This window comes from Borostomias antarcticus (assembly GCF_949987555.1).
Source record: "Borostomias antarcticus genome assembly, chromosome: 13".
NCBI lineage: Eukaryota > Metazoa > Chordata > Actinopteri > Stomiiformes > Stomiidae > Borostomias > Borostomias antarcticus.
The window spans coordinates 24,009,254-24,036,929 of NC_140246.1; the positions used below are offsets into that span (position 1 = coordinate 24,009,254).

General features: G+C 44.5%; 1 long non-coding RNA gene across 1 annotated transcript; it reads right to left on the bottom strand.

Annotated features, from left to right (window-relative positions):
• Positions 1 to 4,911: 4,911 nt before the first annotated feature.
• On the bottom strand, positions 4,912 to 6,365 carry LOC311316604. The gene is made up of 4 exons (XR_014630722.1): positions 6,255 to 6,365; positions 5,573 to 5,733; positions 5,204 to 5,344; positions 4,912 to 5,017 (listed from the first exon to the last, which is right to left on the bottom strand). It is a non-coding gene; the product is annotated as an uncharacterized lncRNA (long non-coding RNA).
• Positions 6,366 to 27,676: the final 21,311 nt, after the last annotated feature.

Sequence of the window (27,676 nt, forward strand, 5' to 3'; positions counted from 1 at the left end):
TGTAGAATGTCAAAGGGATGATGCAATAAGTAATTAGACCTCACTTCGTGTTTGTGACGTTGAGTTGTTGTTGTCGAGTGGCGTCCATCTTAAACTCTTTGAGATTTTATATTAAATATGTAAGAATGTCAAAGGGATGATGTGTTAAGCCATTAAACCTCTCCGGGCCAACCCCCTGCACGCACCGGTTTAGACCGTGTGTCTAAACCATACAGTAAGTCAATTCTATTTACGGTATATAGCACATGTTCATACAAGCAAATGTAGCACACAGTCCTTTACAGAATAAGAAAAGATGAATACATTTTAATTAATAAATGAATAAATAATAAATTTTGTACTGATATGCACTGTTATGTCTTTGCACTGTCCTGTCCTGCACCATGTCCAATATCATCTGCAACAGCGTATGCCTTAACCCTAGTCAAATTCCTAGTATGTGTCCTCGTCCTAGTATATTCCTATTTTAGTCAAATTCCTAGTATGTGTTAACCATATACTTGGCTTATAAACAGATCTTGGATCTTGAATAAAAACATAGTTTAATTGTAAATAGTACAACAAATAAGAAAATAAGGCAGGAAGGATAATATATGATAAAAGAGAATTGAAAATGAAATTAGAATAAAAAAAATATAAGATTTGCCAATGGCGTGGATATTGCCGTGGTTTCGAGACTCCGCCCCCTCAGGTCAGAGCCGGTCGGGGACATTGTAGCCCTCTCTGGGCCTCCCACCGGCACCCAGCGGTGAAGACCATGCGTCTCTAGCCCACTCAAGAGCTAAGTTGTTGTGTCCGTGGCGTGGTGGCCAGACTCCGCCCCCTCAGGTCAGAGCGGGCTGGGGGCAGTCCAATGACCTCTGGGCAATCTCCATGCACCAACCGGTGAAGACCGTGTGTCTCTTGCCCACTCAAGGGCTGAGTTGTGTGGTGCGTGATGTTCATAGTGACGATACTCCACCACCTTGGGTCAGAGCTGGTGAGGAGCAGGTCAGAGACTCACGGTCCATCCCCATGCACCCCCCGGCAAAGACTGTCTCTCTCTACCCACTCAGGGGCCGAGCAGTAGTTGTGGGTGCGTTGGTATGGAAGTTGAGGTGAGTGCTACTATTGTAGTCATAAAAAGGGGTGGAAGGAAGGACAGAAGGAATGTAAATGCTACCACAGTGTCATAAAACGTTGCCTGAACCTTTAAAGGGGACATGAAACACTAGAAGAGGTTAGCCTAATTTACAACTTTGACTCCCACTCTTCTTATCCTTATAGGTTTCACCCTGACAGAGAGACTGGTTTTAAAATAACAAGTTATCCAAAATATATTTTTGACAATAGTGTAGCGCCATCTTGTCCCGTCTTTGAGCGTGACGTCACAGGGTTGGTTGCTAGATATCATAACTACTGTAACTACTGTAGCTAGCCTACACTTCTGTGTTAAAATGGAGAACAAAAAAAGTGAAACGCGAAGTAAGGGAGGCCACTTTTGTATAGCACCTGGATGCAGCAATGAATTTTACAGAGTGAAAAACAAGACCAAGATTGTCCACTTCCATACTTTGCCTCTTAAGCGGCAAGCGGTTCTGCGACGTTGGCTAGCTGCTCTGAAGCGAGTGAATCCTCCAGTTAGCCGTAATGCTAGGGTTTGTAGCGAGCACTTCGTCAACGAAGACTATGTGGAGGAGCGGGTTTTCGAGGGAGACGAACTAGTTGTTCGTCTGACCAACAAGTTGAAGCCCGAGGCCGCTCCCTCAGTATTTGACTTAACGTCTTACAAGATTGGGTGTACAGACCGTCCAACCCAGTCTACAAGCCAAGTAGCTGTGCGCCGTAAGGAGCGGGCTCACCGGCGAGCCAGTGTAGCAGAGCAGAGAGAGGCAAGTCAGATCCGATAGCAAAATAGGCTCTTTGCACAAGCTCCACTACTTCCTGAAATTCTACAGGCATATTTATTTCATGTCCTATGCCATTGGATGGAAGTGATCAGGTGTGCCGCACACCTGATTACTCCATCCAATAGTATGGGACATGAAATAAAGATGCCTGTAGAATTTCATGAAGTAGCCTAGTGGAGCTTGTGCAAAGAGCCTATAGGCCTAACTTTACATAATTTACAAAAGTTTCGATATCTCTGGATTGATATACGCTATGATAGAAGGCTAGCCTACTTACTGTTTGTTTGCCTTGAAGCTTAACACTTCAGTGTCTTCTCAGTCTTCGTATGAATCCATAACGATATTATACGTCTTTTGTGGTAATTTATCCTTTTTTATGTTGAAAATCCTTGTCATTAGCCGTCACTCTGGCTTTGGCTATCCTCAATATTGATTTGATCATATCATAAGCACATTTGTATAGCATGGAGACGTGCGCCCAGGGCGCATGAAATATTCCGTCGCTATCCGTCAACTATCTGCTTCCCACACTCCTACAACAGACCCAACCAATCATGTCAAGAACCATTAGGCAGAACATGACGATTGCAGCACAAATTATAATGAATAACGTAGGCTATATATCTGATAAATAATCTGTAGATTTTCATCTGCATGGCACTAACTTCTCACTTGTAAAAAGTGGGTTGACATTCATGATGTGACCTAAGCGCAGCTTTCATATTCTGATAGCCCAGGTTGTCCTGGAAAAAAAAAAAGTTTATTTATTAGCCATGCATTATATGATTGAGATTTTTCAAGCATTTCTGCACAAGGAGACCAGACAAGCTAAGAATTATGTAGAAAAACAAACAAACTGGGTTTTAATACACAAGGTGAACTTGACCATAATGTATTAGCACAGGCTAATACCTGAATCTCTAGGTGTAGAGCACCAACTACTGGTTAGGAATAGGCTCCCAACAGAGCAATATACAGTAGTCCACAAACATGCTACTTCTTTCTTGTTAAAGCACAGCCATTTGGTTTATAGCATAATTAATAGATAATATCATAGGCTTATACTCACTGCAACCATAAGAAGCAAGTTCAACCCAGCTTTCTTACCATGGCAGGTTAGTGACAATCAGATCTTGTATCAAGCTCCGATTGGCCAGGATGCTTTGGTCTTCACCCATTTAGAATAAGGTGCACTACACCTCAACTATCTTTCATTACTGTAAACATTTTGTCATCAATAACATGGGCTGGTGAATTCAGTTCAGATTACTTTATTTGTAGATTTGGTTTGTAGTAGAGTCACCATCCATACAGACAGTTTTTCTTTGACAGAACAATTGAGAAGACAGTCAAGATCCCTTTGTATGAGACATTCTTTGTTTTCACAGATTTCGTTAGGATTCAGGAGTAGTATGCCAGAGAGCGACATCAGTGTTGAGCTGCAGGAAAGTATAGGGGTCAGTGTCAGTGTGAGCACCCAGACAGAGCATTGTCAGCAGGAAGTGGCAACAACATCCAAGCACTACAATGATAAATGCACTCTGACTGATGACATTCAATTCACCCATGACCTTACCCATGACCACTCCTATGGCAGACCAGTTGAGGAATTCAGACCTTCATCACCATCATCTGTTGCATGTTCCGCTGCTGAAGAATCGGAAGGGTCTGAGGGGGCTAGCTCAATGGAGGAGGGCTCAAATACTGAGTGTGATGAGTTTGAAATGAGTGACCAGGAAAGCACTACTGATGATAATGAGAGTGTAAGTGAAGTGGCAGATGAGGAACTAAATATCTCTCAGGACAGAAAGAGCCTTGTGTCCACCCATGAATTGTTAAAGCTGTTCCGTGTGTGCCACTGGGAGGGTTGTGGAAAATGCCTAGTCCAGCCACCAACCTTAAGGAAAAGTGGCTTTGGACTACAGATTCATACCGAATGTATTGATGGGCATGACTACACCTGGAACTCACAGCCTTTAATCAGAGGTATGATGGAGTGCAACGTTGCAATACCAGCTGCTAGTTTTGCCACTGGCAATGAGTGCAGTCCATTTCTGGAGATATGTGACACCATTGGTCTGGAAACCCTGTCAAAGAGAGAATGGTTTAACATTCAGAAAGCTTATGTTATCCCTGAGGTAAATGAGGTGTGGACAACACACAATGAAGCTGTGCTGGCAGCAGTGCATGATGAACCACTGGCTGTGTCTGGAGACTGTAGATATGATAGCCCAGGCCACAATGCAACATTTGGAAGTTACTCACTTCTGGATAAGTCAGACATGGTGGTAGAACAGGAGACTGTCAAAGTCACAGAGGTGAAGAACAGCTACTGGCTGGAGGTTGAAGGTATGGAGAGATGTCTGTCGAAGGTTGCAGAGTATGGTACACACATATCGGTGATTGCCACTGACTGCCACCCCTCTGTGCAGAAGTTCCTAAGAGAAAAGCACCCAGACATAAAGCATGAATATGACCTGTGGCACATTGTCAAGTCTGTCAGGAAGAGATTACTGAAGACCCACAATGAGGAGCTATATGAGTGGATGAAGATGATAACAAACCATCTCTGGTATTGTGTCAGCACCTGTGGCGGAAGCGCAGCCAAGCTTAAGGAGAAGTGGACCTCCATCCTTCACCACATCACTAATGTGCACCACTGGGCATGTGGTGAGATGATGACAAGGTGTGAGCGTGCTCCATACACCCCTGAAGAAGAGAGCATGCGGCCCTGGCTCCAGACAAACTCTGCTGCCTTTGAACACCTGCAAAAGATAGTCCTCGACAAGGTGCTCCTGAAAAAACAGGAAAAAACAACAGAAAACATTCAAACAGGACAACTGGAGAGTCTTCACTCACTGTACACAAAATATGCCACAAAAAGGAAGAAGTTCCAGAGGGAGAGCTTTGAGGCCCGCTTGCGTGTCGCTGCACTGGACCATAACAGCAATGTTAAAAGAGAAACAGCTTAAACAAAGGAGGGTCAGAAACAGCAAAAACACCAGTATTCAAAGGGTGCTCACCAGTTTGTGGTCACACCAAGGAAAGTAGAGAAGGACTACACTTTCCGAAAGGACATTGTGTCTGGTGTGATCCGCAGGTGCAAGTCTGTATCCATCCGTGGGGCACTGGAAGATCAAAAAGCAGAGACAAGAGTCACCCTGGCTCAGCACAAAGGTGTTGAAAAACCCGACAAGGCTCACTCAGTGGCAAGACATCTGAGCAGATTTGTGTAAAGGGGTAAAGGGTAAATGGTAAAGGTAACAACTAACATGGGGCAAACTAACACTGAAAAGAAAGGATTAAAGAACCACCAATAAACTGGGGGTCCAAGGAGGTGCAGGGACACGGAACAACGGCAAGGGACGAGGGTCCGAGGAAGACCAGCCAGGGGTGAGGGTCCAGGGAGGTCATCAGCCAGGGTCCTCCTTTGGGGTATGCGCCCACACACTGGACTGAGAGAGAGACCACAGATAAAAACATCAACATACTGTAGTGCATGAGATGAAATATTTGTCTTGAATACTCAACTTGCAAATATCTTCAAAGCTATCAGAGGATAACTTAATAATTCATTCATAAATCACAATATGCATATACTCTTATCTAAATCTACATGTATCAGAAAATTATATAGTTTCTTGGTGTGTTACTGGGCTGTACATTAAATGAATGGTACTTACATTAAATGTCCTCGTAGTATTCAAAGCCATGGTATTCTGGTGATGGGAAGGCAGCTCTGATGGAGGTTACTACACAAGATGGTATAGGGATCCTGTTTCTCCTGCCCAGGTGTCCTCTGGCCCAAAGGGTAAATTGTCTGTAGGCTGTTAACCTAAACAGACTGGAGAAAAAAGCCATGTTGTCTAGTCTATCCTTTGTTGTCATGTGATTCACATTTTACCAACGTTAGCAAGACTAGCAAAGTGGCGACATAGCTTGCTAACTGTACCGGGTCGAGACGACGCTGCTTATACATTTCACCATATAGAGTATAGACAATGGCGTATTGATATAATTTTTACCAGCTAGCTAAGCTAGTTAGACTAGCAAACTGCCGATATCACTTGCTAGCTGTAATGATAGCTAACGTTTGTATAAGTAGCTAGCTAACGAACACGCATAGTTGCATTCAAACAGTTGAACTAGGTAGCTAACTTTAGACTAGCTAACGTTAGCTTCTAGACGAGCTAACGTTAGCTACTTTTATCAGCCAGAAAGCGACTGCTAACATTACTGACTTGGCTAAAGAAAAGTGCTTTATTCATACCAACGTTTAGCTATATAACGTTATATGTATACATGTATATTTAACTAGCTATAGCTACATATAGCTACAGCTAGCTAGTTATTGTTAGCCATTACCGGCTGTCGATGGGTCGCTCCAGGGTCTCCGCACGGACATCACGTAGGGAGAGCATGGACACTTCCAAGACTTCCCTTTCTAGGCAGAGCATTTTAAAAGTGCGGTCCAGGGTTATGCACTGAAAATGCTCAAGTAGGTGGTCCACATTCGCTTCCTGACAGCAGATCGATTCACTTGATGTCGGCTTTTCGGTGCAGTGACCACAGGTACACCAGCTGGTGTTGCCTACCCTCTCCACACATCTAGGAACAACAGATGCCTCCGCGTCCTCGACTTCGTGGAAAGTTTCTCTCCTCCTCACTGGCTCGAAGGCGTAAGCCATTGGATTTCTCTGAACCCCAAAACACCTCTCTACTTCGTCGTCTGACATACCGGTAACGTTACTGAAGCTCTTTGCAACTCTACAAGCGTATGGATGACTTCGCACAACCAACCTCATGACGTAGTCAGTGTGACGTTAACAATATGGCGGCAAGCAGCGCAAAAAAATAGCCTAGTACCAAACATAAATCTATTATAATTTAATGTGTAACCATTTTATATACTTTTTTTTTCTCAAAATAAATCCAAATACACTTAGTATCTATAAAACTGGTCAAAGTTATGCCTGTTTCATGTCCCCTTTAAGAGAGGCTGCTTGTGTCCCCAAATCCCAACTGACACTGTGAGCATCCTCTCATTCACTTCAATGGAAAGGCATGCCGGCTTCAGACAGCTCTCTCTCAAAAAGTATAAAGGTCAACACCGTAGGAATCCTGAGAAAATGCTGAACATTTTAGGCTATGATATGTCCATGTAGCTTAAAAACTGTAGGCATGGTGACGAGTTAGAAAAAGGGTAAAAATGCAAAATGAGCAGCTCAAAAGTCAGAGTGTGGACCAATACGTTTCAATGGAGAACGCAGTTGCCATCGTCATACAGCGAAAACTATAAGTCACACAGCTTAGATACTTACATTGTACGAATCAGCACAGTTGTGTGAACGTTTTGATGTATAATATGTGTATGAGCTGTTAAAACTGTAGGAGCGACAGCAGTTTACAAAACAGGCTGCCACACTCTGAAAACTGAACATTCCACACATCCGCTTCAATGTTAAAAAAGGTCCAAAACAAACTTTAATTTCATAAAAACTATAAGGAATTTTAAAAATCTGTTGAATGCGTTAAATGTGCTAAAGGTCCTGAACATTTTAAACTTTGAAGGAGGTTTCTACCACAAAAAATGAAGGAGGAGATAGGTTTCAAAGCTGAAGAGAATTTCAAGGTCCAGCCATAGACTTCCATTTTTAAAAAAATATTGAAAAAGCTGAATATTTTAAAAAGTATAAAAGATATTAAAAATATCAGTATCTGTATCTACATCCACTGAGGCTTCACACAACAGAGAAATCATCACGGTTCTCGCCAGCGCTCTGCATTCTCTCTCTCACGAACTCCACGCAGATGATGGCGACTACTCCTTGTCAGGATGCCCGCCCGCGTATGAGTCAGTAGCCCCTCTTTATACCGTGCACCAAAAAAGGAGGTGCCCAGAGACCTGGCTTTAACAAGAAGGCCTAGCAGTTTGCTCCGTAATCTATATGATTATGATGTGGATAGAGAGTTTAGTTGGATGCTCAGCGATTTTAGACTGGCGGGGTATGTTTATGATAAAGAGAATGCGTCTGTTACTATTTCAACCACCAATGTCGTTGCTGAGCTAGATCAATTCGGGGTTCTTTTTGACAGAGTCGTGGTGGTCATTCATAGAGGCCGTCTTATCAAATCTGCGTCAATTGGAATTACCTGAAAACGAGGTTTTATACAACAAGCTCGTTAAATGTGGCAAAAAGCAATATTTAGTTTTTGCCGACAGGGTTTCTAAAAAAACAGGCTCTTATGTTTACGTGTGTGCGGGGAATTATAGGAATACTATAATTGCAAACCCCAACGATCTCTCGAGGGTTATAGCCGACTCTGAATCTCTATTCGTTTTTCCGTTAAGCGATATAGATACGATGTATGACATTTTTGATAGAATAGATGACATTTTTCGGTGGAGGAATGTCTTGGAAGATTTTAATGGTATCAAACGCACATTATTCATAAACAATCTTGACTACTTCACCCAGACATAGTGGTTGAGTCTAAAAGACTTGACATGACAAATGTCAAAAGGGTTATACTAAACTGTGTTTATTTTATTTTTTAATGTTTTCTACGATTTTTTATTTTATTTTTACGGTTGATAGATGTGTGTATCAATGAGACAGTTTCTTAATGCATTCAGCCCCTCATCATATCAAGACTAGATGAATGGCTCAAGTAAAACCCCTCCCACCTCCCCCATCCCCTACTGTATAAAAACTCTTTGTCCAGTGACTGGTCAGTTCCCACCACAACCACACAGAGTTACGACATGGCCAGTATTAATTGTACTAAAACGTCTGCTAAAGACGATGACTCAGACGATGGTTGGGTTGCTAGTTGGATGGAGTCATACGGCGACCCGCAGGAAGAGGGATACGATGTTATTCCTCCCATGAATTATACTGATGGCCGATTACACAGCCACCCCTATTTGATACTGGGTAAACCGCTCACTACATTAGGCGTACGTATTGTAAAGGTCTCGACATGTCTGATACTTGAGGACATAGTCAGTGATAGATTAAAACTTATATGTTATGGGTGTAAAATTCAGCACCCCAGTCAAATGCAACATCAATGCCTTTTCGATCCCCCCGCTCATTTCCTTGAAACAAATGCAATTGATATAATACTTGAATTAGTGGTTCCAGAGCTACCGCAAATTTTGTCCGATGTTCTAGCAAAAAAGGGTCTCTCTCCATTTCAACAGAAGATTATTGGATGTATTGAAATAGTAATATACGAAGTACAATCTGAACAACGACTCTGCAACAAGTTGAGAGAGGTCCGAAACAGCTTGGTGGATAAAGATATCAAAGATGCTGTAGAGAATACATTGATGCGGTGGCGTGGTATTAGTTCAGCATAAACATATTTGAAAGATGGGGAACCGGTTCACGTCAACCATCGCGGAACCACCTCGTGTCATCGATGAGGACATCCTAAAGGCTCAGCTGAGATCATTATTGTATTCTGTTATTGTCGATGAAATTGCTCAAATACAAAATAATCATGTAGTGGGTGGCGATTCTACAACTAATCAAGACGACACTGTTTATACAGCCGGTCGTCTATGCAACTTTATGAAACTCATGAAGCGTGTTAGAGAGCTAGGTAGCGAATATGTAGCGAATGGACGTGTCTACTGGAAATGTGCTCCAGGGAAAATATACCCTGCCTAATTACAGTGGCCGTGGTTTTAAACTGCATGTCCCAACCTACATGGGGTGTTTAAATATCGGTTCTTTAATTGTTATTTGTACATTCGTGACTGATTTCTGTATAATGAAAATGTTAAAAAATGATAATGTTAATGTATCTAATGTGGCTACTGTTTTAGCCGAATTTCTGATGAGAAAAAACATTGAGAAATGTATTCAATTTTTAAAACTGCTCGACAAGATGTGAAAAATAAATATGACAAATGTATTGAGTGTATGTGTGAATTGTATAACTATTCTTGATCATATTCTAAATAAAAACCATTGCATCAGTAACAACGTCTCATTATTTCAAAACAAATCATACCATGGAGTCACGTATGAAAAGAATGTATTATGATCCGTCTAGCGAGGGTTCTTTTGGGGGGCAAGAGCGGCTCAGACGCTCCCTCGAGGGATCTGTGTCAAGTCGAGCTGTGACTAACTGGCTCTCTGGCGAGGATTCTTACACCTTGCACAAAGCAAATCGTATTAACTATCCCCGTTCCAGAGTAGTGGTCTTTGGTCTAAATCAGGAATTTCAAGCAGACTTGGTCGATATGTCAATGTATGCCAATTATAATGACAACTTTAAATGTATGCTCACTTGTATACAGTTTTTTACAGATTATGAAAGTGCAGATTGTAAGCTTTCAAATGAGGTCTCATACATTGAAATCTGAACATATTTGAAGAAGATATGCTTATTTGAATGCTAGTACTGCCAAATCAACTTAGTTGAGAAATCTCCCTCCAAAGTTCTCCAACATTTTCACACCTCTGACTGCCAGGTAATGGGCATGAACAATAGCCTGGTAACCCCTCCCCCAGCCACTCCCCCACTGGACGATCTGTCATTATCTGTCAGAGTGGCTGTCAACTTGGGGTATTAACTGAGAGTGGCTGCCAAGTGAGGTGCTCTCTCACTGATGACCCCACACTCTTTGAGTCAGTATTAATCTTGTGTTGTGAATGCAGTTAAGAACAATATAAGATGAAGTTCAAATTTAACGTTCTTTATTGTCACAAACATGATATAAAGTACAAGCATAAGTAGTTAAGTGTACAAAAAAAGGCAACAGTCTAAGTGTTAAAGTGTACAGTCAGTTGTCTGTTTTATAGACAAGGTGCATAGTGTTCATTGTGATCAAGTGTACAACAAAGTAATAACAGTCCCCAGCTAAATACTCACGGTAATAACAACAGTACTCAGCTCAGTATTCAATATTCTAACAATGCAGTCTGTGCAAGTGTGGGCAAGTCTGTGCAAGAGAACAAGCAACGCTTCAGTATACAAACAGGAAAACAGGAAAGGCTGTGGCCTTTCTCCTGCAGTGCTGTCCGTCCTGATGATCTGCAGTGAATCTACAAGCGGACAGTCTTGTTCTGAGCTGCTGTGGAGTTTGGCGGGGGACATGTGGCGTCTCGTCCCTCATCAGAACAGAACTCTCTGATCTTGTCATAGAGATACGTCTGTCTGGCCATGTCCAGTCCGGGTGGGGCTTGCACAAGAAGACCTTCTCTGGGGGGCAGGACATCAGGCTTGCGCAGCAGCTGAAACTTGACTGCCGGTGCATCACGGTGTTCTCTGGCCACAACCATGCCAGGTCTCTCAGCATCAAAACTGCAATAGAATAGAAGGAAGAAAGTACATTAAACTATTGCCCACAGTACTGGTACTCCATATAGATAAAATAGTATCAGAATGTGTTGATTAAATAGACTAGCTGGCTAGTTTAGGAACAAAGGGCTAGCTCAGCTAACTAGCATGTTAGCTAACGTTAGCTAGCTAGCCTTTGTTAGTGCTAGTGCCTTTGTTATGCTAGCTAGACTTAGTCACTTGTTTAGAAAGGAGCTTCTGCTAAACGACTAACGTTAATGTAATGTAAACAGCACAGATAGTATAAAGATCAGCTTACCCCAAAGCAAAGCAGAATGCTTGGCGGTGGTGTGAATCTGGTACCTCGTTCGACGCAACTCTGCGCTTGGTAGCAACTTGCTTTGCTGATACAGTCATCTCTGTATCACAGGTCATCAAGAATAAAACTCCGTGTACGAACGAGTCCTGCTCTGCTGGAGTTTTAGCTGCTCTTAAAACTCTTTCCATGTCCTGGATGCCATCCCCGTCTTCTCTTTAGCAAAAGCTGTAGCATCCATGGTTAAACTTGGGACTGAATGTAAACAAAGCCGGCGTGTTGGTGAAGGGTGTGGGGGCGGAGAACCCGGAAGCAATAGCCAATGAAACCAAATCATGCTAATCGATCTGCCCGCCCCCCAACCCGGCTCGAAATCAGCTAAAAACGAGCTTAGTTTGCAGACTAATTATACGTATTTCGTGAACCTAAAACTGTTGTCTGTTATAGTAAGTAGGTTCTTCACAACTTCAACTTTGGTAATACACAAAAAAACAAAAAACGATTTTGCCCTCTAGCGCATTTCGGGGTTTGCCGAGTTGCGGACCAAATCACCAGCCGCTGTCACATATCTAAGGGTTTAAATTGTCTGCAGCATGTACAATCGTGGGGGTATTTATAAAGAATCACCCTCTTTTATGATCAGATAGAGATTGTTATCATGTTTGTTATGTTGAGTTATGTTGAGTTATATTGTATCATGTTGAGTTATGTCAGTGTTATGTTGTTATGATGAGTTATGTTGTGTTATGTATATCATATTTCAGAGGTTGTTGTAACATTTCAAAAACATAAAATAAAGCAAGGTGAAACAACTATTTATTGTTTAATATGTTTTTATTGTATAATACTGATGCATCAATACATATTTATCATCAATAAACATTTTGAAAATGTACACATCATTGTTTATATTTCACACACACCCACACACACACACACACACACAATACACATACATTAGATTATAATATCACTGACCGTCGTTCTAAAAGAACACATACAGCGTATACAGGGGTAAAGGAAAAAAAAAGAAATACATCAAAACGAATCATGACCAATCGTCCCATTCTTTAACTAGCCATTTTCTAGGCTGTGTGTAGTCTGGGTTCTTAGTAGTTCTAGTTCTATTCTCACGCTGAGCAACCGAAAGCGTTGCCAACATCTTAATTACATCAGCAAGCTGTTTCCAATCTATATTAGCAATACTATTTGTCACAGCCCCCTGGCTTTTAAGCCGTTTAGCTATATCGACAAACTTGCGATCGTATAAAGTCTGATGGGATGCAACACTTGTGTTGAGCGCTTGTAAACTCCGTAGAATCTCCTCTAATGACGCCAGCTTTTCCACTATGGAATTACACATAGCATCCTGGCGAGAAATGATTTGTGTAAAAACGTTCTGGTATGCGCCTGTTACGCTTTCTAATATCTTAGCTACAATTGTATTTATCCCATTTGTGACAGATTGATCAACTGTTGCGCAAATGTCACGGGTAATTGAGCTGAACACAGAGGACTGTGGGTCTCCGGTAAAAGATGCGAGGATAGCCCTCTCAACGGCCAATTGTAGACTCGTTAGTAACAAAACCATCTGACACATTATCCATACATATTGTTTCGTGAGGTGTTGCATTATCACAAGCAGGCTGTAAAGGAGATAGCAAAATGTACGGATTTTCCGACGACACATCTGTAATGGGTGCAGAAGCTTCGTCTAATCCTCCTCCGATCTGTGAAAACCATAGAGGGTCGACTGATGGATCAACATCATCCAGACTCGTAATCTGACTGCAAACACCAAAAATCTCAGCTATTAGCCGGCGCTCAATGGATGTATCGGAATCTGGATGGAGGGAGAGAGAGAGAGAGAGAGAGAGAGAGAGAGGATGGGGGCAAGAGAGGGAGAGAGAGGATGGGGGCAAGAGAGAGTGAGATACTGAGGTGCTGTAAAAATTATGATTTTAAAAATCTAGCATGAAAAATACATCTTAATTATAACATTTAATTAAGCATAATACTTACCATTAGGCGTATCGTTAACACATAATGCCTGATGACCAGCTGGCGGTGTGACACAAGCTAATCCATAGGATTGCTTCTTAGCTTTCGACAATTTGCGTCTCAGGTGCAATGTTTTGTGGAGTCCGTCTCCTTTTCGTTTTACACATTGTTTACGCCGGCATTCTTCGTCAGAGCCGTCAACAACCGTTATACCTAAATCATCACACACTGATAATTGCAACAGAGAGCAAATACGAAAAACATGTTAGGTAATTCGTAAATATCACATACATTATATATAATATATTTAACCGATTGTTTACTTACATTCATCAATAACCTTCATGTTGTGATGATCGTCCGAAACGGTGTCCATCGTTTTGCGTGGAGCTCGTGAGAGAGAGAATGCAAAGTATTGACGAGACCCGTGATGAACTCTGTTGAGTGATGCATCTGAAGTACCCCCCATTTTTATAGAGATGAGCTGTAAGATCTCCTACCCCCCCTACGAGCCATAATCACTCAAGAGGAAAACACACAAACACACACACACAGTGACACACACCCACATTAAAAGTAGACATCACGACTCCAAAGCTTCCATTCTCACCTTGTAAGTGTTGAGATAAACCCAGAGAACCTTCTGATCTAGTCTAGAGATTAAACTCCCCCGAAACCATATGGCTGTAGCCTAGTGCCTAACCGTCTCTGGAGATGACAGCAAGGATGTGGGGAGGTGGGGGCAGGACGTATCATCACACACACACACACACCCCCCCACACACACACACACACACACACTCACACACACACACACATTCACACCCCCCCCCCCACCGATGCATTAAAACAACCTGATATCTAAAGGGGGTTGACAGATCAGAATCATAGTGACCACATGGCTGTAGTCACACCCCTCACACACCCCCCCTCTCACACACACACACACACACACACATTCACCCCCCCCCCCACCATTGCATTAAAACAACCTGATATCTAAAGGGGGTGGACAGATCAGAATCATAGTGACCACATGGCTGTAGTCACACCCCTCACACACTCGCACACAAACACATTCACACACATTAAACTGAGTGTTTCTACAGGGATCAACTCACTAGACTTACTATATTATCTTAATATCAATCAGGGGATTATCATTACCCACAGTAGGAAACTAACTATATTATTTTGATATCAAACAGGGAGAGGGTGAGAACTGTATAAATTTCACAGCCTATCACTCTCACTCTGATATAGTGACAAACCCCTAACCCACCACACAGAACACCACCTGCATGCCATAAACCCATGGGGATTGGAGAATAATCCCTATATTATCTTAATATCAATACATTAACACACATACATTAATCACTATTACATCTATCTATGATAGGGCAATAGATCGACCCTTCTATAAAGTCACACCCCATTACACAACCCCCCCTCCTATTGTGCCAGACAACTCCAGACCAGGTGCATGTCATAAAATAAATGTAATCTCATTTGCATATCAAAGTAATAGTCATAAATGCTCATTAATTATTTATAGTGCCCTCTATATAGTAGTGACCCTCAAACAACCTGAGACCCTCACCCAACCTGAGACCTTCAGCCAACCTGAGACCCTCAAACCTGAGACCCTCAAACAACCTGAGACCTTCAGCCAACCTGAGACCTTCAGCCAACCTGAGACCTTCAAACCTGAGACCCTCAAACCTGAGACCTTCAGCCAACCTGAGACCCTCAAACAACCTGAGACCCTCAAACAACCTGAGACCCTCAGACAAACTGAGACCCTCACCGAACCTGAGACCCTCAAACCTGAGACCCTCAGACAAACTGAGACCCTCACCCAACCTGAGACCCTCAGCCAACCTGAGACCCTCAAACCTGAGACCCTCAAACCTGAGACCCTCACCGAACCTGAGACCCTCAAACAAACTGAGACCCTCAAACCTGAGACCCTCAAACCTGAGACCCTCAAACAAACTGAGACCCTCAAACCTGAGACCCTCAAACCTGAGACCCTCACCCAACCTCACTCCCGTTTTCTTTCTGTGACGACCTCTCTTTTATCACATAGTTTATGTTTGAGCCATCCTGGCTCTCTCATCCCCAGTCCTCTTCATCCCCTCCCTCCCTCTCTCTCTCACTGCGCTGGCTACGCGCATGTCTCGCCCGTCCGATGGCGAGGGGGCGATGGCGGCGTGAGAGAGAAGGAAGAGGATTAGCACTCGCCGGTGGGAACAGCCCTGTCTCATCCCCCAGCCCTGTCTCATCACAGCCCAGCCCTGTCTCATCCCCCAGCCCTGTCTCATCCCAGCCCTGTCTCATCCCCCAACCCTGTCTCATCCCAGCCCTGTCTCATCCCCCAGCCCTGTCTCATCCCACCCCAGCCCTGTCTCATCCCAACCCTGTCTCATCCCACCCCAGCCCTATCTCATCCCTCAGCCCTGTCTCATCCCCCAGCCCTGTCTCATCCCAGCCAGTGTTAATTTCGTTGACGAGAACTATGACGAAAACTATTCGTCAACGACATTTTTTGGGTTATCGTCACGAGACGATAACTAAATAAAAATGAATGTATGATGACAAAAACTATGACTATATCTATTCACATTTTCGTCAACAAATAAAAACTAGACTAAAATGGTTATGGAGGGACGTATGGGAAAAGTTCAAATCAGGATGTCGAGTTTCGGGATGTGCGCAGTTGGATCATGGATGTATTAATAGAACGAGTTGGATGCAACCTACAGGTAGCCTGTGTGTATTTAGCCTACATTTGAATAGTACCGTTGCTACACCGGCCGGCGGGAAGTCAACTAACAGCATAGGACTGCTGCGCCTGAACTGTTCAGTAAATGACCACAGTTCAGAAATGTCTTTGTCAACGTTCGCACACACCGGGAGAAAGAGGAGAGCAGACATCTGGATAAACTTCATATTTGATGCAAAGGAAAACAAAACCATTTGTAAACCGTGTGGGGTGAAAATTACTGGCAAAAATACCACAAACTTAAAGCGACATTTGGATAACAGTCATCCCGAAATTCACGAGAAGGTAAGCACCCCCCCTCCCCCGGCTAACGTTACTGTATTAGCAGTAAGCAGCCAAGCTGGTGTGTTTCTGAAATACTTCAAATACAATACAAGCTAAAAGAAACCAGTGTTTCACGTAGGTTTGTGGCGGGGGAGAACTGAAGTGTGATCATTGCAACGCTAACGTTAGTGGCTAGCTAATGTTAGGCACAGGTTAGCTAGCAACAAGTGGGGCTATGCTTGTGGCGGCTGGCGGGGGTATCTAGCGTTAGCTAGTCTGGGTAAGCTAGCTAAGCAACTACTGCTGCTGTCTAATGTTATACTGTAGCTAGATGGATAAGACACGAACAGTTAGCTACCTGGCGCCGCCATAGCCCCTCTCCTCCGGTGTGACGTTAGCTAGCCTGTGCCTGATGTTAGCTAGCCTGACTAGCCAACTAGTGCTGACATGATAATTTTATAGCTTGCTATATCAGGCACAAACACAGTTAGCATCAGACTGGGGAAGAGGAAGGCTTCATTATGAAACTGTCTGACAGAAGCAGCCACGCTTCTGTCAGTCTGCCCCAGGGCAGCTGTGGCTACAAATGTATCTGACCACCACCGGTATGACTGTGTCTGAATGAATACTGGACTCTGTAAAGCGCTCTGGGTTTCATGAAGGGCGCTATATAAATCTAACTTGATTGATTGATTGATTGATTGAACTAAGCCTGTTAAATTTGAGTTGTCTAAATCTATGGTAGATTTCGTCGACTAAAATCGTAATGATATTTAGTCAACTAAAACTAGACTAAAACAAGTCAGATGACTAAAATATGACTAAAACTGGCATTTTAGTCAAAAGACTATGACTAAAACAAAATCATAATTTGCTGTCAAAATTAACACTGCTTCAAACAGCATATTTTCCAGACGATCACACCGGGGAGATCATAGCACAGGGGCTGGTGGATGCACTCAAGTCATGGGGGCTGAACGAGGCACGCCAGGTTTGCATCACAACAGACAGCGGCGCAAACATAGTCAAGGCAGTTTCGCTGAACGGATGGCTACGACTGCAGTGTTTTGGCCACCGCCTCCATCTAGCCATTGGTAAGAGATTACGTCTACTCTCATTGTAGGAGCCATATATATGGTAGCCATAATAATATACGTTGTATACTATTTGTGTATTTATAATTTAAGCATTTTGTGTATACTTGCCATGATTCTATTCCTGTGTATCTTATTGACATAGTAGATGGGCGGCCCATCGGCCCATCTACTATGTAGATCATCATGGGCCCCATCATGGGCCTATATATTAAAGGCCTACTAATCTAATAGAACGATTATTAGATTATATTCAAATGTATTGTCATTATACAGTACAAGTACAGTACAACGAAAAGAAGTTTGGCATCCAACCAGAGTGCAAACAATAATAATAAAGTGCAGACAATACAGTACAACACAGCAGAGAATAATGCTATTAGGTACAGTATTGAGGTATTATTATATAAGAAATAAACATTATGTGACATTAACACCAGTGTTATGCTTAAATAATTAGGCCTAGGGTTTCAAACCATTTCATATTATCAACTAACTCCATGCAGTAGCCTATTCTTAAATGCTTTGATTCATTGAATTGTGTGTTGGCTATACTAGTGTAGTGATATTTATTTTTTGTGTCATCACAGTGACTGTGCTGAGTCCAATTTATATTTAACATATGTTCTATATTGCTTTTCTATGCATTTCCAGAGAGAAGTGGAAGAAAGCCAGCGATCCAACGAGCAGTTGGAGTCTGTAAAAAAGTGGTCAGTGCTTTCTCCTTCTCTTGGAAGAAGAAGAGAGACCTGGCAGCAGCTCAAGAGGAGCTGGAACTTCCCCGGCACAAGATGGTCACAGAGTCGCCTACACGATGGGGGTCACGTCTGAAGATGGTAGAGAGGGTGCTGGAACAGGAGAAGGCCATCTCACAGGTCTTGTCAGCTGACAAGAAGACCAGGCATTTGGTTCCCTCATGGTCAGATGTGATGGTCCTTGAGTCAATTCACAAGGCACTGAATCCACTTCTGGAGTTCACAGACGCCCTCTCTGGGGAAGCCTACGTCAGCATCTCCTACCTCAAACCAGTCCTGCATCTTTTCAATGAGAAGGTGTTAAAGCATGACGATGAGGACAGCACGATGACCAAGGAGATCAAGACGGAGGTCGTTGAATACTTGAACGAGAAGTATCAGGACACGATCACTGATGACCTCCTGGACGTGGCATCACTGCTGGATCCCAGGTTTAAAACCAAGTACATAAAGGTGTGACTGAATGTTTTATATATGGTATTTTTAAGCACACTAATACCATTTCACTCCACATTGTACTTGAATGATATATGACAATTCTGATATATTTTTATAACTTAAAGGAGGAGAAGATTGCTGCCATGAAAGCCAGAGCTGTGGCTGAGCTGCTGGAAGGTAGAGGAGAACCCACAGAAGTAGGAGCTGAGGGAGGAGCTGCTGCTGCAGCTGCACCACCACCTGCAAAGAAGATGACTCAGGGTAGTTTTTTCAAAAAGTCTTACACCACCACCACAGGTCTTACAAAACAGCAGGCTATTGAAGCTGAACTAAACAGGTACCTGCTAGTTCCGGAGGCAGACAGCGAGACCAATCCCCTGGCATGGTGGAAGATCCATGAAGCATCCTTCCCCAGAGTGAGTAGCCTGGCAAAACGCTACCTCTGCATACCTGCCACCAGTTCCCCCTCAGAGCGTGTTTTCAGCACCGGTGGCAACATCGTGACCTGCCATAGGGCAGCTTTAAAGCCTGAGGTAGTCGACCGATTAATCTTTCTGGCACAAAACTTAGAATAATTATCCTCAACATTTACGTTTTTTTTTTCCTTTGAGGTTGTGTAATGTTTGAAAAATCCTCAACATATAATTTCTTTTCTTTTCTTTAAAGCTGCTGTGTGTACGGATTTAAACTTGAAGTTGTGTTGCAGAGATATCTAATGTGAAGATTATATGCACTCTCCTCTCTAGTTGACTAATGGGCCACTCAGTGAATGAGGTTTGGTCAATGCAGCATGTGGAACTGTTCTCAGGTAGGCCTACCGTTTTATTGAATGTTTTAGAACAGCATACCTGATTGATTCCTACTGCACAAAGAGAGTACGATCGAACAAAGCACCAGGGAGATAAGAAATAATGTTAATACCTCTTTTGTTGTGTGTTGTGTGAGATGTTTAGTTTGAAGTTGCAGAGATATTTACTATATGTAAATTATATGGCTACTCTTGAATGTTCAGTATCGTTAGCCTATACTACCTCAAATGTTTTTGTAAATAAATCATTTTGTATTATAAACCATAATTAACCTTCTGGTTTCTTTAGGGTTTTGTTCTGTGGTGAATAATTGGTTCAAACTATAAATTGAGCATTCTTATTATTATTAAATGCTTATCGTGATAATTATCGAGATCGATCAATATGGGAAATCATATCGTGATAACATTTTTGGCCATATCGCCCAGCCCTAGTGGGGGTAGGAAAAGGATACGGACCCGGGTTAGGGGGAGGGGATCTGAGCCCAGGACTGGTGTATGTCTGTGTGTGTGTAAGCGTGAGTGTGAGTGTGTCTGGGTCCAGGTAGAGGCAGGGGTCAGGGGTAGGGTGGAGTAGGAAAAGGATACGGACCCGGGTTAGGGTGAGGGGGAGGGGATCCGAGCCCAGGACTGGTGTATGTCTGTGTGTGTGTGAGCGTGAGTGTAAGTGTGCCTGGGTCCAGTTAGAGGCAGGGGTCGGGGTAGGGTGGGGGTGGGAAAAGGATACGGACCCGGGTTAGGGTGAGGGGAAGGGGAACTGGGCCCAGGTCCAGGCCTAAGCCGGATGTGGACTGGTGTGTGTCTGTGTGTACGTGTGTGTGTTAACTAAGTACTACAACATCCACAGCTGACACGGGGGTATCTATCGGACTCAGGGTGGTCTGCGGGCGACAGACACACACACACACACACATTCCCGTTTTCTTTCTGTGACGACCTCTCTTTTATCACATAGTTTTATGTTTGAGCCGTCCTGGCTCTCTCATCCCCAGTCCTCTTCATCCCCTCCCTCTCTCTCTCTCTGCGCTGGCTACGCGCATGTCTCGCCGTCCGATGGCGAGGGGGCGATGGCGACGTGAGAGAGAGCCCATCTCAAACAGAGGGTGTCCTCTCTGATCACCGCCCCCCCCCGTCTCATCCCCCAGCCCTGTCTCATCCACCAGCCCTGTCTCATCCCCCAGCCCTGTCTCATCCCAGCCCTGTCTCATCCCACCCCAGCCCTGTCTCATCCCCCAGCCCTGTCTCATCCCCCAGCCCTGTCTCATCCCAGCCCTGTCTCATCCCACCCCAGCCCTGTCTCATCCCCCAGCCCTGTCTCATCCCAGCCCTGTCTCATCCCACCCCAGCCCTGTCTCATCCCCCAGCCCTGTCTCATCCCACCCCAGCCCTGTCTCATCCCCCAGCCGTCTCATCCCAGCCCTGTCTCATCCCAGCCCTGTCTCATCCCCCAGCCCTGTCTCATCCCCCAACCCTGTCTCATCCCCCAGCCCTGTCTCATCTCAGCCCTGTCTCATCCCAGCCCTTTCTCATCCCCCAACCCTGTCTCATCCCAGCCCTGTCTCATCCCACCCCAGCCCTGTCTCATCCCCCAGCCCTGTTCAGCTCTCACACACACACGCCCACATACACACAGACACTCACTCACTCACTCACTCACTCACTCACTCACTCACTCACTCACTCACTCACTCACTCACTCACACACTTGCACTGGGGAGACCATCTACCTAGATAGGAAAAAAACAAAAACAATGTGAAGGTCATCAGGATAGATGTTTATATTAATAATAGGTAAAAATCTAACCCAAAAAAAACAAAGATTTTTTTTTAAATATTTTTAGGGGGCGTGGCCTAGGGGAGTGACCTATTAAAAACGTGCATTATTAGACCCCGCAATTGAGCCTTTTTTGCAAAGTTGGATGATATCTAGATGTTTTGTTATGGTTTTTCTTGTTACTACATCAAATAGTTACGGTGCTATGAAAGCTTTTGTTGATATGTTGCCCGGACAAGGCATTATGACCTTTTTTCCCCCTAGTGGTAAACAATGGAATTTTTGCCGTGATTTTGGTATAAAATGCACTATAAACCCGATTATGAATGATATATCAAAAAATCCTTTCATAGCACCATGCGGACTGTGGATAGGAAGAAATGTGGAAAGTTTGGTGTGTTTTGGTACCAGAGAAATTGAGATAACGACCCAATTGTGTAATAGAAATCCATAAAATCCAATTTTGAGAAAAACGCCTGCAAAGATTTGTATTGGCTGTAAGTCAGGCTATGTATGACATATCAACAAACCCTTTGGCACAAAGAAGCAGTATATGGATATGAATACATGTGCAAAGTTTGGTGTATCTGGGTACTCGGAAAATGTGTCTCATGTTCAACTGTTAGGGGTGTCCCAATCCGATATGTGGATCAGTATTGGCTGCCGATATAGCATATTGGTATCACTAGGGCAATGCCGTACCTGTGGCTTCATAAGCCTGTTTCTATGCAGTAGAGCCAGTTTCTATGCAGTAGAGCCAATCAGTCAAATTGATAACACCTATGTAGGTGGCATTCTATGCAGTAGAGCCAATCAGTCAAATTGATAACACCTGTGTGGTCGTTTGTTATGCGGGGCGGGCAGCGCTGGCAGAGTGGAGTCACAGCATTTTTTGCAGCTCTTGTCCATTTAGTGTAGATATCGGTTCTATGTATCTCTAGCTTCAAATTCCAACATCCTATACATCAAACAAACCATATGAAAAGGCTCTACACCATGAAACACTGACTGCTTGCTTCGTGTAGTCCTCTTACCTTGGGGTGGAGGGAGGGAGGGAGGGAGTGACTGTAAGAAAAATGCACTAACTCATTTTTTGCTGGAACATCTTGTATTGAAACATTACAAGACATGAAACAAAATTTACAAATTACAAACTCCCCCTCCCTCCACACCCACCCCCTCCCTCCACACCCTCTCACCACCTCCACCCCTCCCTCCACCCCCAATCCCTGCAACATATTGATAAATCAATTTACAAATTACAATTTATACATTACTAAAGAACTATTTACAACTCCCTCCTCTACCCCCTCCCTCCACCCTTGAATCAATCAAGAAGAACTTGCGCACTTCTTGCGCACTTCTGCCGCTGCGTTTCCCTGCCTAGTCGGCCATGCCTGCCCCATAGGTCTGCCCTTCCTCCCTCTCCTGCTGCTGCCTCTCAACCTTCTTCGCACTGCCCTGAGACTTGCGCCTTGCTTTATAAGTAGCGTCTGCCTTAGCCTCTGCCTTCTCAATACGTAGCAGGTCTACCTGCTGCATCCTGCTGATGCTGACTTCTGTGGACTCAAGCCAGAGTCTTGTCATGACATCCTGCAGGCTCATGGCACCCTGATTAAAAATTGAAACGGCCCTCCCCACTGCTGCCTCAATCCTCCCCTTCCCCACAAACACGGTTTTTGGGCATCGCGCCCATATAACCGAATTGAGGAACTCATTACTATTTTGAGTGCCTCCGTGCTGCATCCTCTTGAGGAGCGCCTCACTTGCCATGTGGTGGTACACTTTCATGAGTCTTTGACCCACATCCTGTCTGAGGAAGTTATTTAGGTGGTCATCGTGGCTATCTGGCTCCTGATCCCTCTCCATGGCCTGCTTGTACCAGCACCACTGTACACTGCACCTATCGTGCTGTGGATTCTCATCTGAGGACATGAAGTGTAACAGCGATGCCCAAACCTCCCTCTGCATGGTCTCAACTGATCCCAGATTGTTGACTATAGCCCCCCTGTAGTAGTTTTGTAACGAGTCACATTTTTTTGCAGTGAGTGCCCCTGGCCTCGACCCACCCAACTTCTCCTCCTTGGCCACCTTCCTGAGTGCCGTCCCCATTCTCTTGTGCGCGTGATTCAGGCACTCTAACTTTTCGACCTGAACCCCTGGGTACGGCCCCTGACGTATGCCATTGTCATCTACATTCATCGACTGCAGTGCACTGAATGAGGCGCTATCACCGTCACTCAGCATGTGGGTGTAGCGTAGCTGGTGGCGCTGTAGCGACCTACCCCACATGCGCCTGGCTGCCTCTGCCTCCATAGGCGATTTTACCCTCTGAGAGTAGGGGGGGCAACATTTTGACGTGAGAAAAAAAACAAAACAGTTCTGCCGTCTCGTCCCATCTATTTACAAAGAATACCAGTTGTGAACAGTATGCTAATAAGAAATCCGTATGACAATTCAATATGTACAACGCATCAAACTTCATCTAGACACCACGAGCATGTCAATATGACTTTATGACCGAGCACTAGGCCATACCCAACATCACAACATCAAACTGCAACTGCCTGCTGGTGCTAGCTTCCTCGCCGATGGTGATGTTGCTAGTGCTAGCTCCGATACCCTCTGGAGCACTTCTGCATTCGATTGCACCTGCTGCGCTGTCATTTCGAGTGGTAGCTTCTTCATTAGCATTGCCAGATTTTATTTTATTTTATGAAGAAGTGGTAAATTGTTTTTATAGCTCTTTTTGCCATTATGAGCAGGTTGGCTAGTTGTAGCTTGTTGAGCACTGAGCAGTACAGTCAGATCTCATTTTTTTCGATGGACGAGTTGTGCCATTAGTGGATTATGAATATATATATATTTTTAAAGGAAGCCTAGTTTAAGTAATAAATACACTTTTAAAATTAATGATGATCTAACACAAACTGGTACAAACCACAATTATGTATTTAATAATTGTGTTAATTAGTAAAAAAAAAAAAAAAAGTTTTATTTTTATTTTTTAAGAATCTGAGCAGAGTTGGGCTGTCCAATCAGTGGGGGGCACTTGCCCCCCCTGCCCCCCCTATAAAATCGCCAATGTCTGCCACCTTTGCCTTGCTAGAACCGGCCCAGTTTTTTCCACAGTCAGTGTGAGTCTGCTTCCATTTGGTGAAGTCCTCCTGGGTGATGGCCTTTCGAGCAAGGGCTGACTCTTTCAGGGAGCAGGCGTGACAGTAAGATGACAAGACCTCGTAGTCTAATACTAGACCTGTTTCGACATCAATGCATACTCCAACTCCATAATGGGAGGAAAACCCCCGCTTCTGCCACGTCCCATCAAAACTGACAGCGATATCCAGCGGTGCGTCTGGATCCTCCTCCAATGTCGCTGCCGTTTCAGCATCAGCCAGGTCGATGTAGGCCTGTCTGATGAGCTCCTTCGCCCGGTCCAGGCTCTCCTGCCCACCTTGAATCTCTGCCGCTGAAATAGAGTGAAATACAATGCAAGACAAAAAGTCAGATTCTACTTACAGTAGCATAGGCTACAACATACTTCTTTCTGTGAAGTACATTTTATTGCCATTTTATATGAGAGAAAGAGTGAGAGAGTGAAAGAGAGAGGGGAGAGAGAATCACAGTGTGCGAGAGAGAAAGAGAGAGATAGAGAATGGTCCCAGAGAGAGGAGACATGCATACGCACACAGGCCCCATTACATCTCACACCATCCTCTCGCCCTAGGTAGCCTACTTAGGAATGGAATCGAATGCTGAAGGGACAGTTTCAGATAGGGCCACACACACACACACACACACACACACAGAGGAGTGGGTGAGAGGCAGAGAAACAGCCCACAGCGAGACACACACACACACACAAACACAAACAGGGAGAGAGCGAGACAGAGAGAGACAGAGGCAGGCATGAATAATAAAACAAATAATATGCAGGCAATGCTTACCAGAAACTCGTTTCTGGTGTCTCCTGTAAGTCGTCTCCCCCACTCCTGGAATACCCAAAACGGTACTGAACTTCCCCAGAGCCGCAAAGCCCAGACCCATCTCGTGTGCGGCCAGCGTCATTCGTGTTGTGATCTCAAAGGCTGGTTCCTTCTCCTCTGGGACAGTCTGAACGCGCCGTGATGAATACTGGAGGTCCTTGTAGTGACAACGCTGGCAGGAGACGGCCAATTCCGCTGCGTACCCCTGATTCCCCTCTATAGACATTTTCAACGACGTCTGGCTACAGACGGGACACAATACCTTACCAAACAGTTGGTTCAGTTGGTCTATGTGAGCCAGTATCCATTCCTGCTTCCGCTTCTCTGTCTCGGGCTGCTTGTTGGTGCTGGCTTGCTCAGCCTCAGATCGCAATAATTTGAGCTTTCTTCCTGAAGCGCTAACGTCATGCGCTTCATTCTGACTCTTTCGCTTTGTCCTAATCGCATTCAAATGAGCCTTCCTCGCTTTGCTAGATACTTTCGAGACTTTATTCATTTGTGTTCTGTGTGTTCCTTTCCTATCCATTATTCAAGTTGTTGTCTCTAGTCTAATAGTCTCTCTCTCTCTTTCTCTTCCGCTTCGCTCTCGTGTCACGTGAACTAGTGGCGCGAGCTAGTAGGGTGAACTCCGGCTGATCTAAGTTACTTCTTCTTCTTCTTCTTCCTTGGGTTTTATGGCGGATCGCAAACAGCTTAAAGGTGCATACCGCCACCTACTGTACAAGAGTGTGCATCATCATGTCATCATCCTAGTGCTTACAGACTACAGTCTGCCCCACAACCGTGTGTCACCCAAGAAAGTAAATAGAGCCTTCCTGCAGATTCCTACCCCCTCCCCCTCCGTGCCCAGTAAACCCCTCAAAGTCCATTCCCGTCCTGCTTCTCTGACCTTATCCCGGTGTCTCTCTCTCTCTTCTTCATAGTTGGGACAGTGCAATAGAACATGTTCAGTGTTTTCTGCAGCTCCAAAGTGCCCACATGTACCACTCCCCCTTTTCCCCAGTACAAACAAGGTGCCGTTCAGTCCCGTGTGATCAAACCTGAGTCTAGCCATGACGATTTCCTCCCTCCTGTTCTGTGCAGTGTAGTTCTTCACCATAACTGACTTCTGCACCCTGTGATACCCCCTCCCCTTCTGGTCTTCATCCCACCTCTTCTGCCAGAACTCAAATCCCTTCTTCCTAATCACCGCTTTCCCCTCTCCCTTCCCGAGCGGAACAGGCACCGACCATAGAGCATGAGCCCCCCAGCCTCGAGCTTGCGCTTATTAGTGAACACCATGTAGCAGGACTTGCTCGCTGACAGTTTGAACCCCCACTCATAAGACCACCTTTCCACCTTCTCAATTGCCTGCCTCAGCTTCCCGAACACGTACGGCACATTCCTTACCCTCATCCAAATGGCCCCATCGTCTGCATAAAGAGCCGACTTGATGCATCCCTCAAGGTTCGCAAAAATATCATTAATCATCACATTAAACAACACCGGGCTGATCACACTCCCTTGAGGGATACCATTCACTATGCTGAACAGCTCTGAGACGTCCGCACCCACCTTGACTCTAAGTGTCTTACCCGTTAAAAAGTCCATAACCCAATTGTACAACCTCCCCACAATACCCAAACGACTCAACTTGATAAGTAGCCCATCCCTCCACATAGAGTCGTACGCCTTTTCAATGTCAAAATAAACTATCACCATCCCCTCCTTCATTTTCATTGACTTTTCAACATCAGAGCAGACTCCAACCAGAGCATCCAGCGTGGAACGCCCTTTCCTATATCCACTCTGACAGTGACTCAGTAGCCCTCTCCGTTCCAGCACATGACACAGCCTGCGAACTATCATCTTCTCCATCCATTTGCACAAATGAGAAGTCAATGCGATGGGCCTGTAGCCATCAGGCACAGCAGGGTCCTTCCCAGGCTTATGAAACGGCAAAATCCCTGCACTCTTCCACCCACATGGCAAGAGGCCCTCACTCCAGATTCTATTAAAAAATCTCAGTACTAGCTGCAAAGATGCCATGGGTAGCTGTCGGAACATGGCATAACATAACTGGTCCTGCCCTGGGGCTGAATACCCGGTACCCTGCAAAGCTAATTTGAGCTCTGTCATTGTAAAGTCCACATCTAGAGTTGACCCAAAGTCACCTCTCCGATCCCACACATTCCCATGTCTACTAAGAGTGCAGATCTTCTGCTGCCTATGCACTTCATCCAGGTGCTCCCCACTATGCACTGCAGCAAAAGCACGACCAAACATA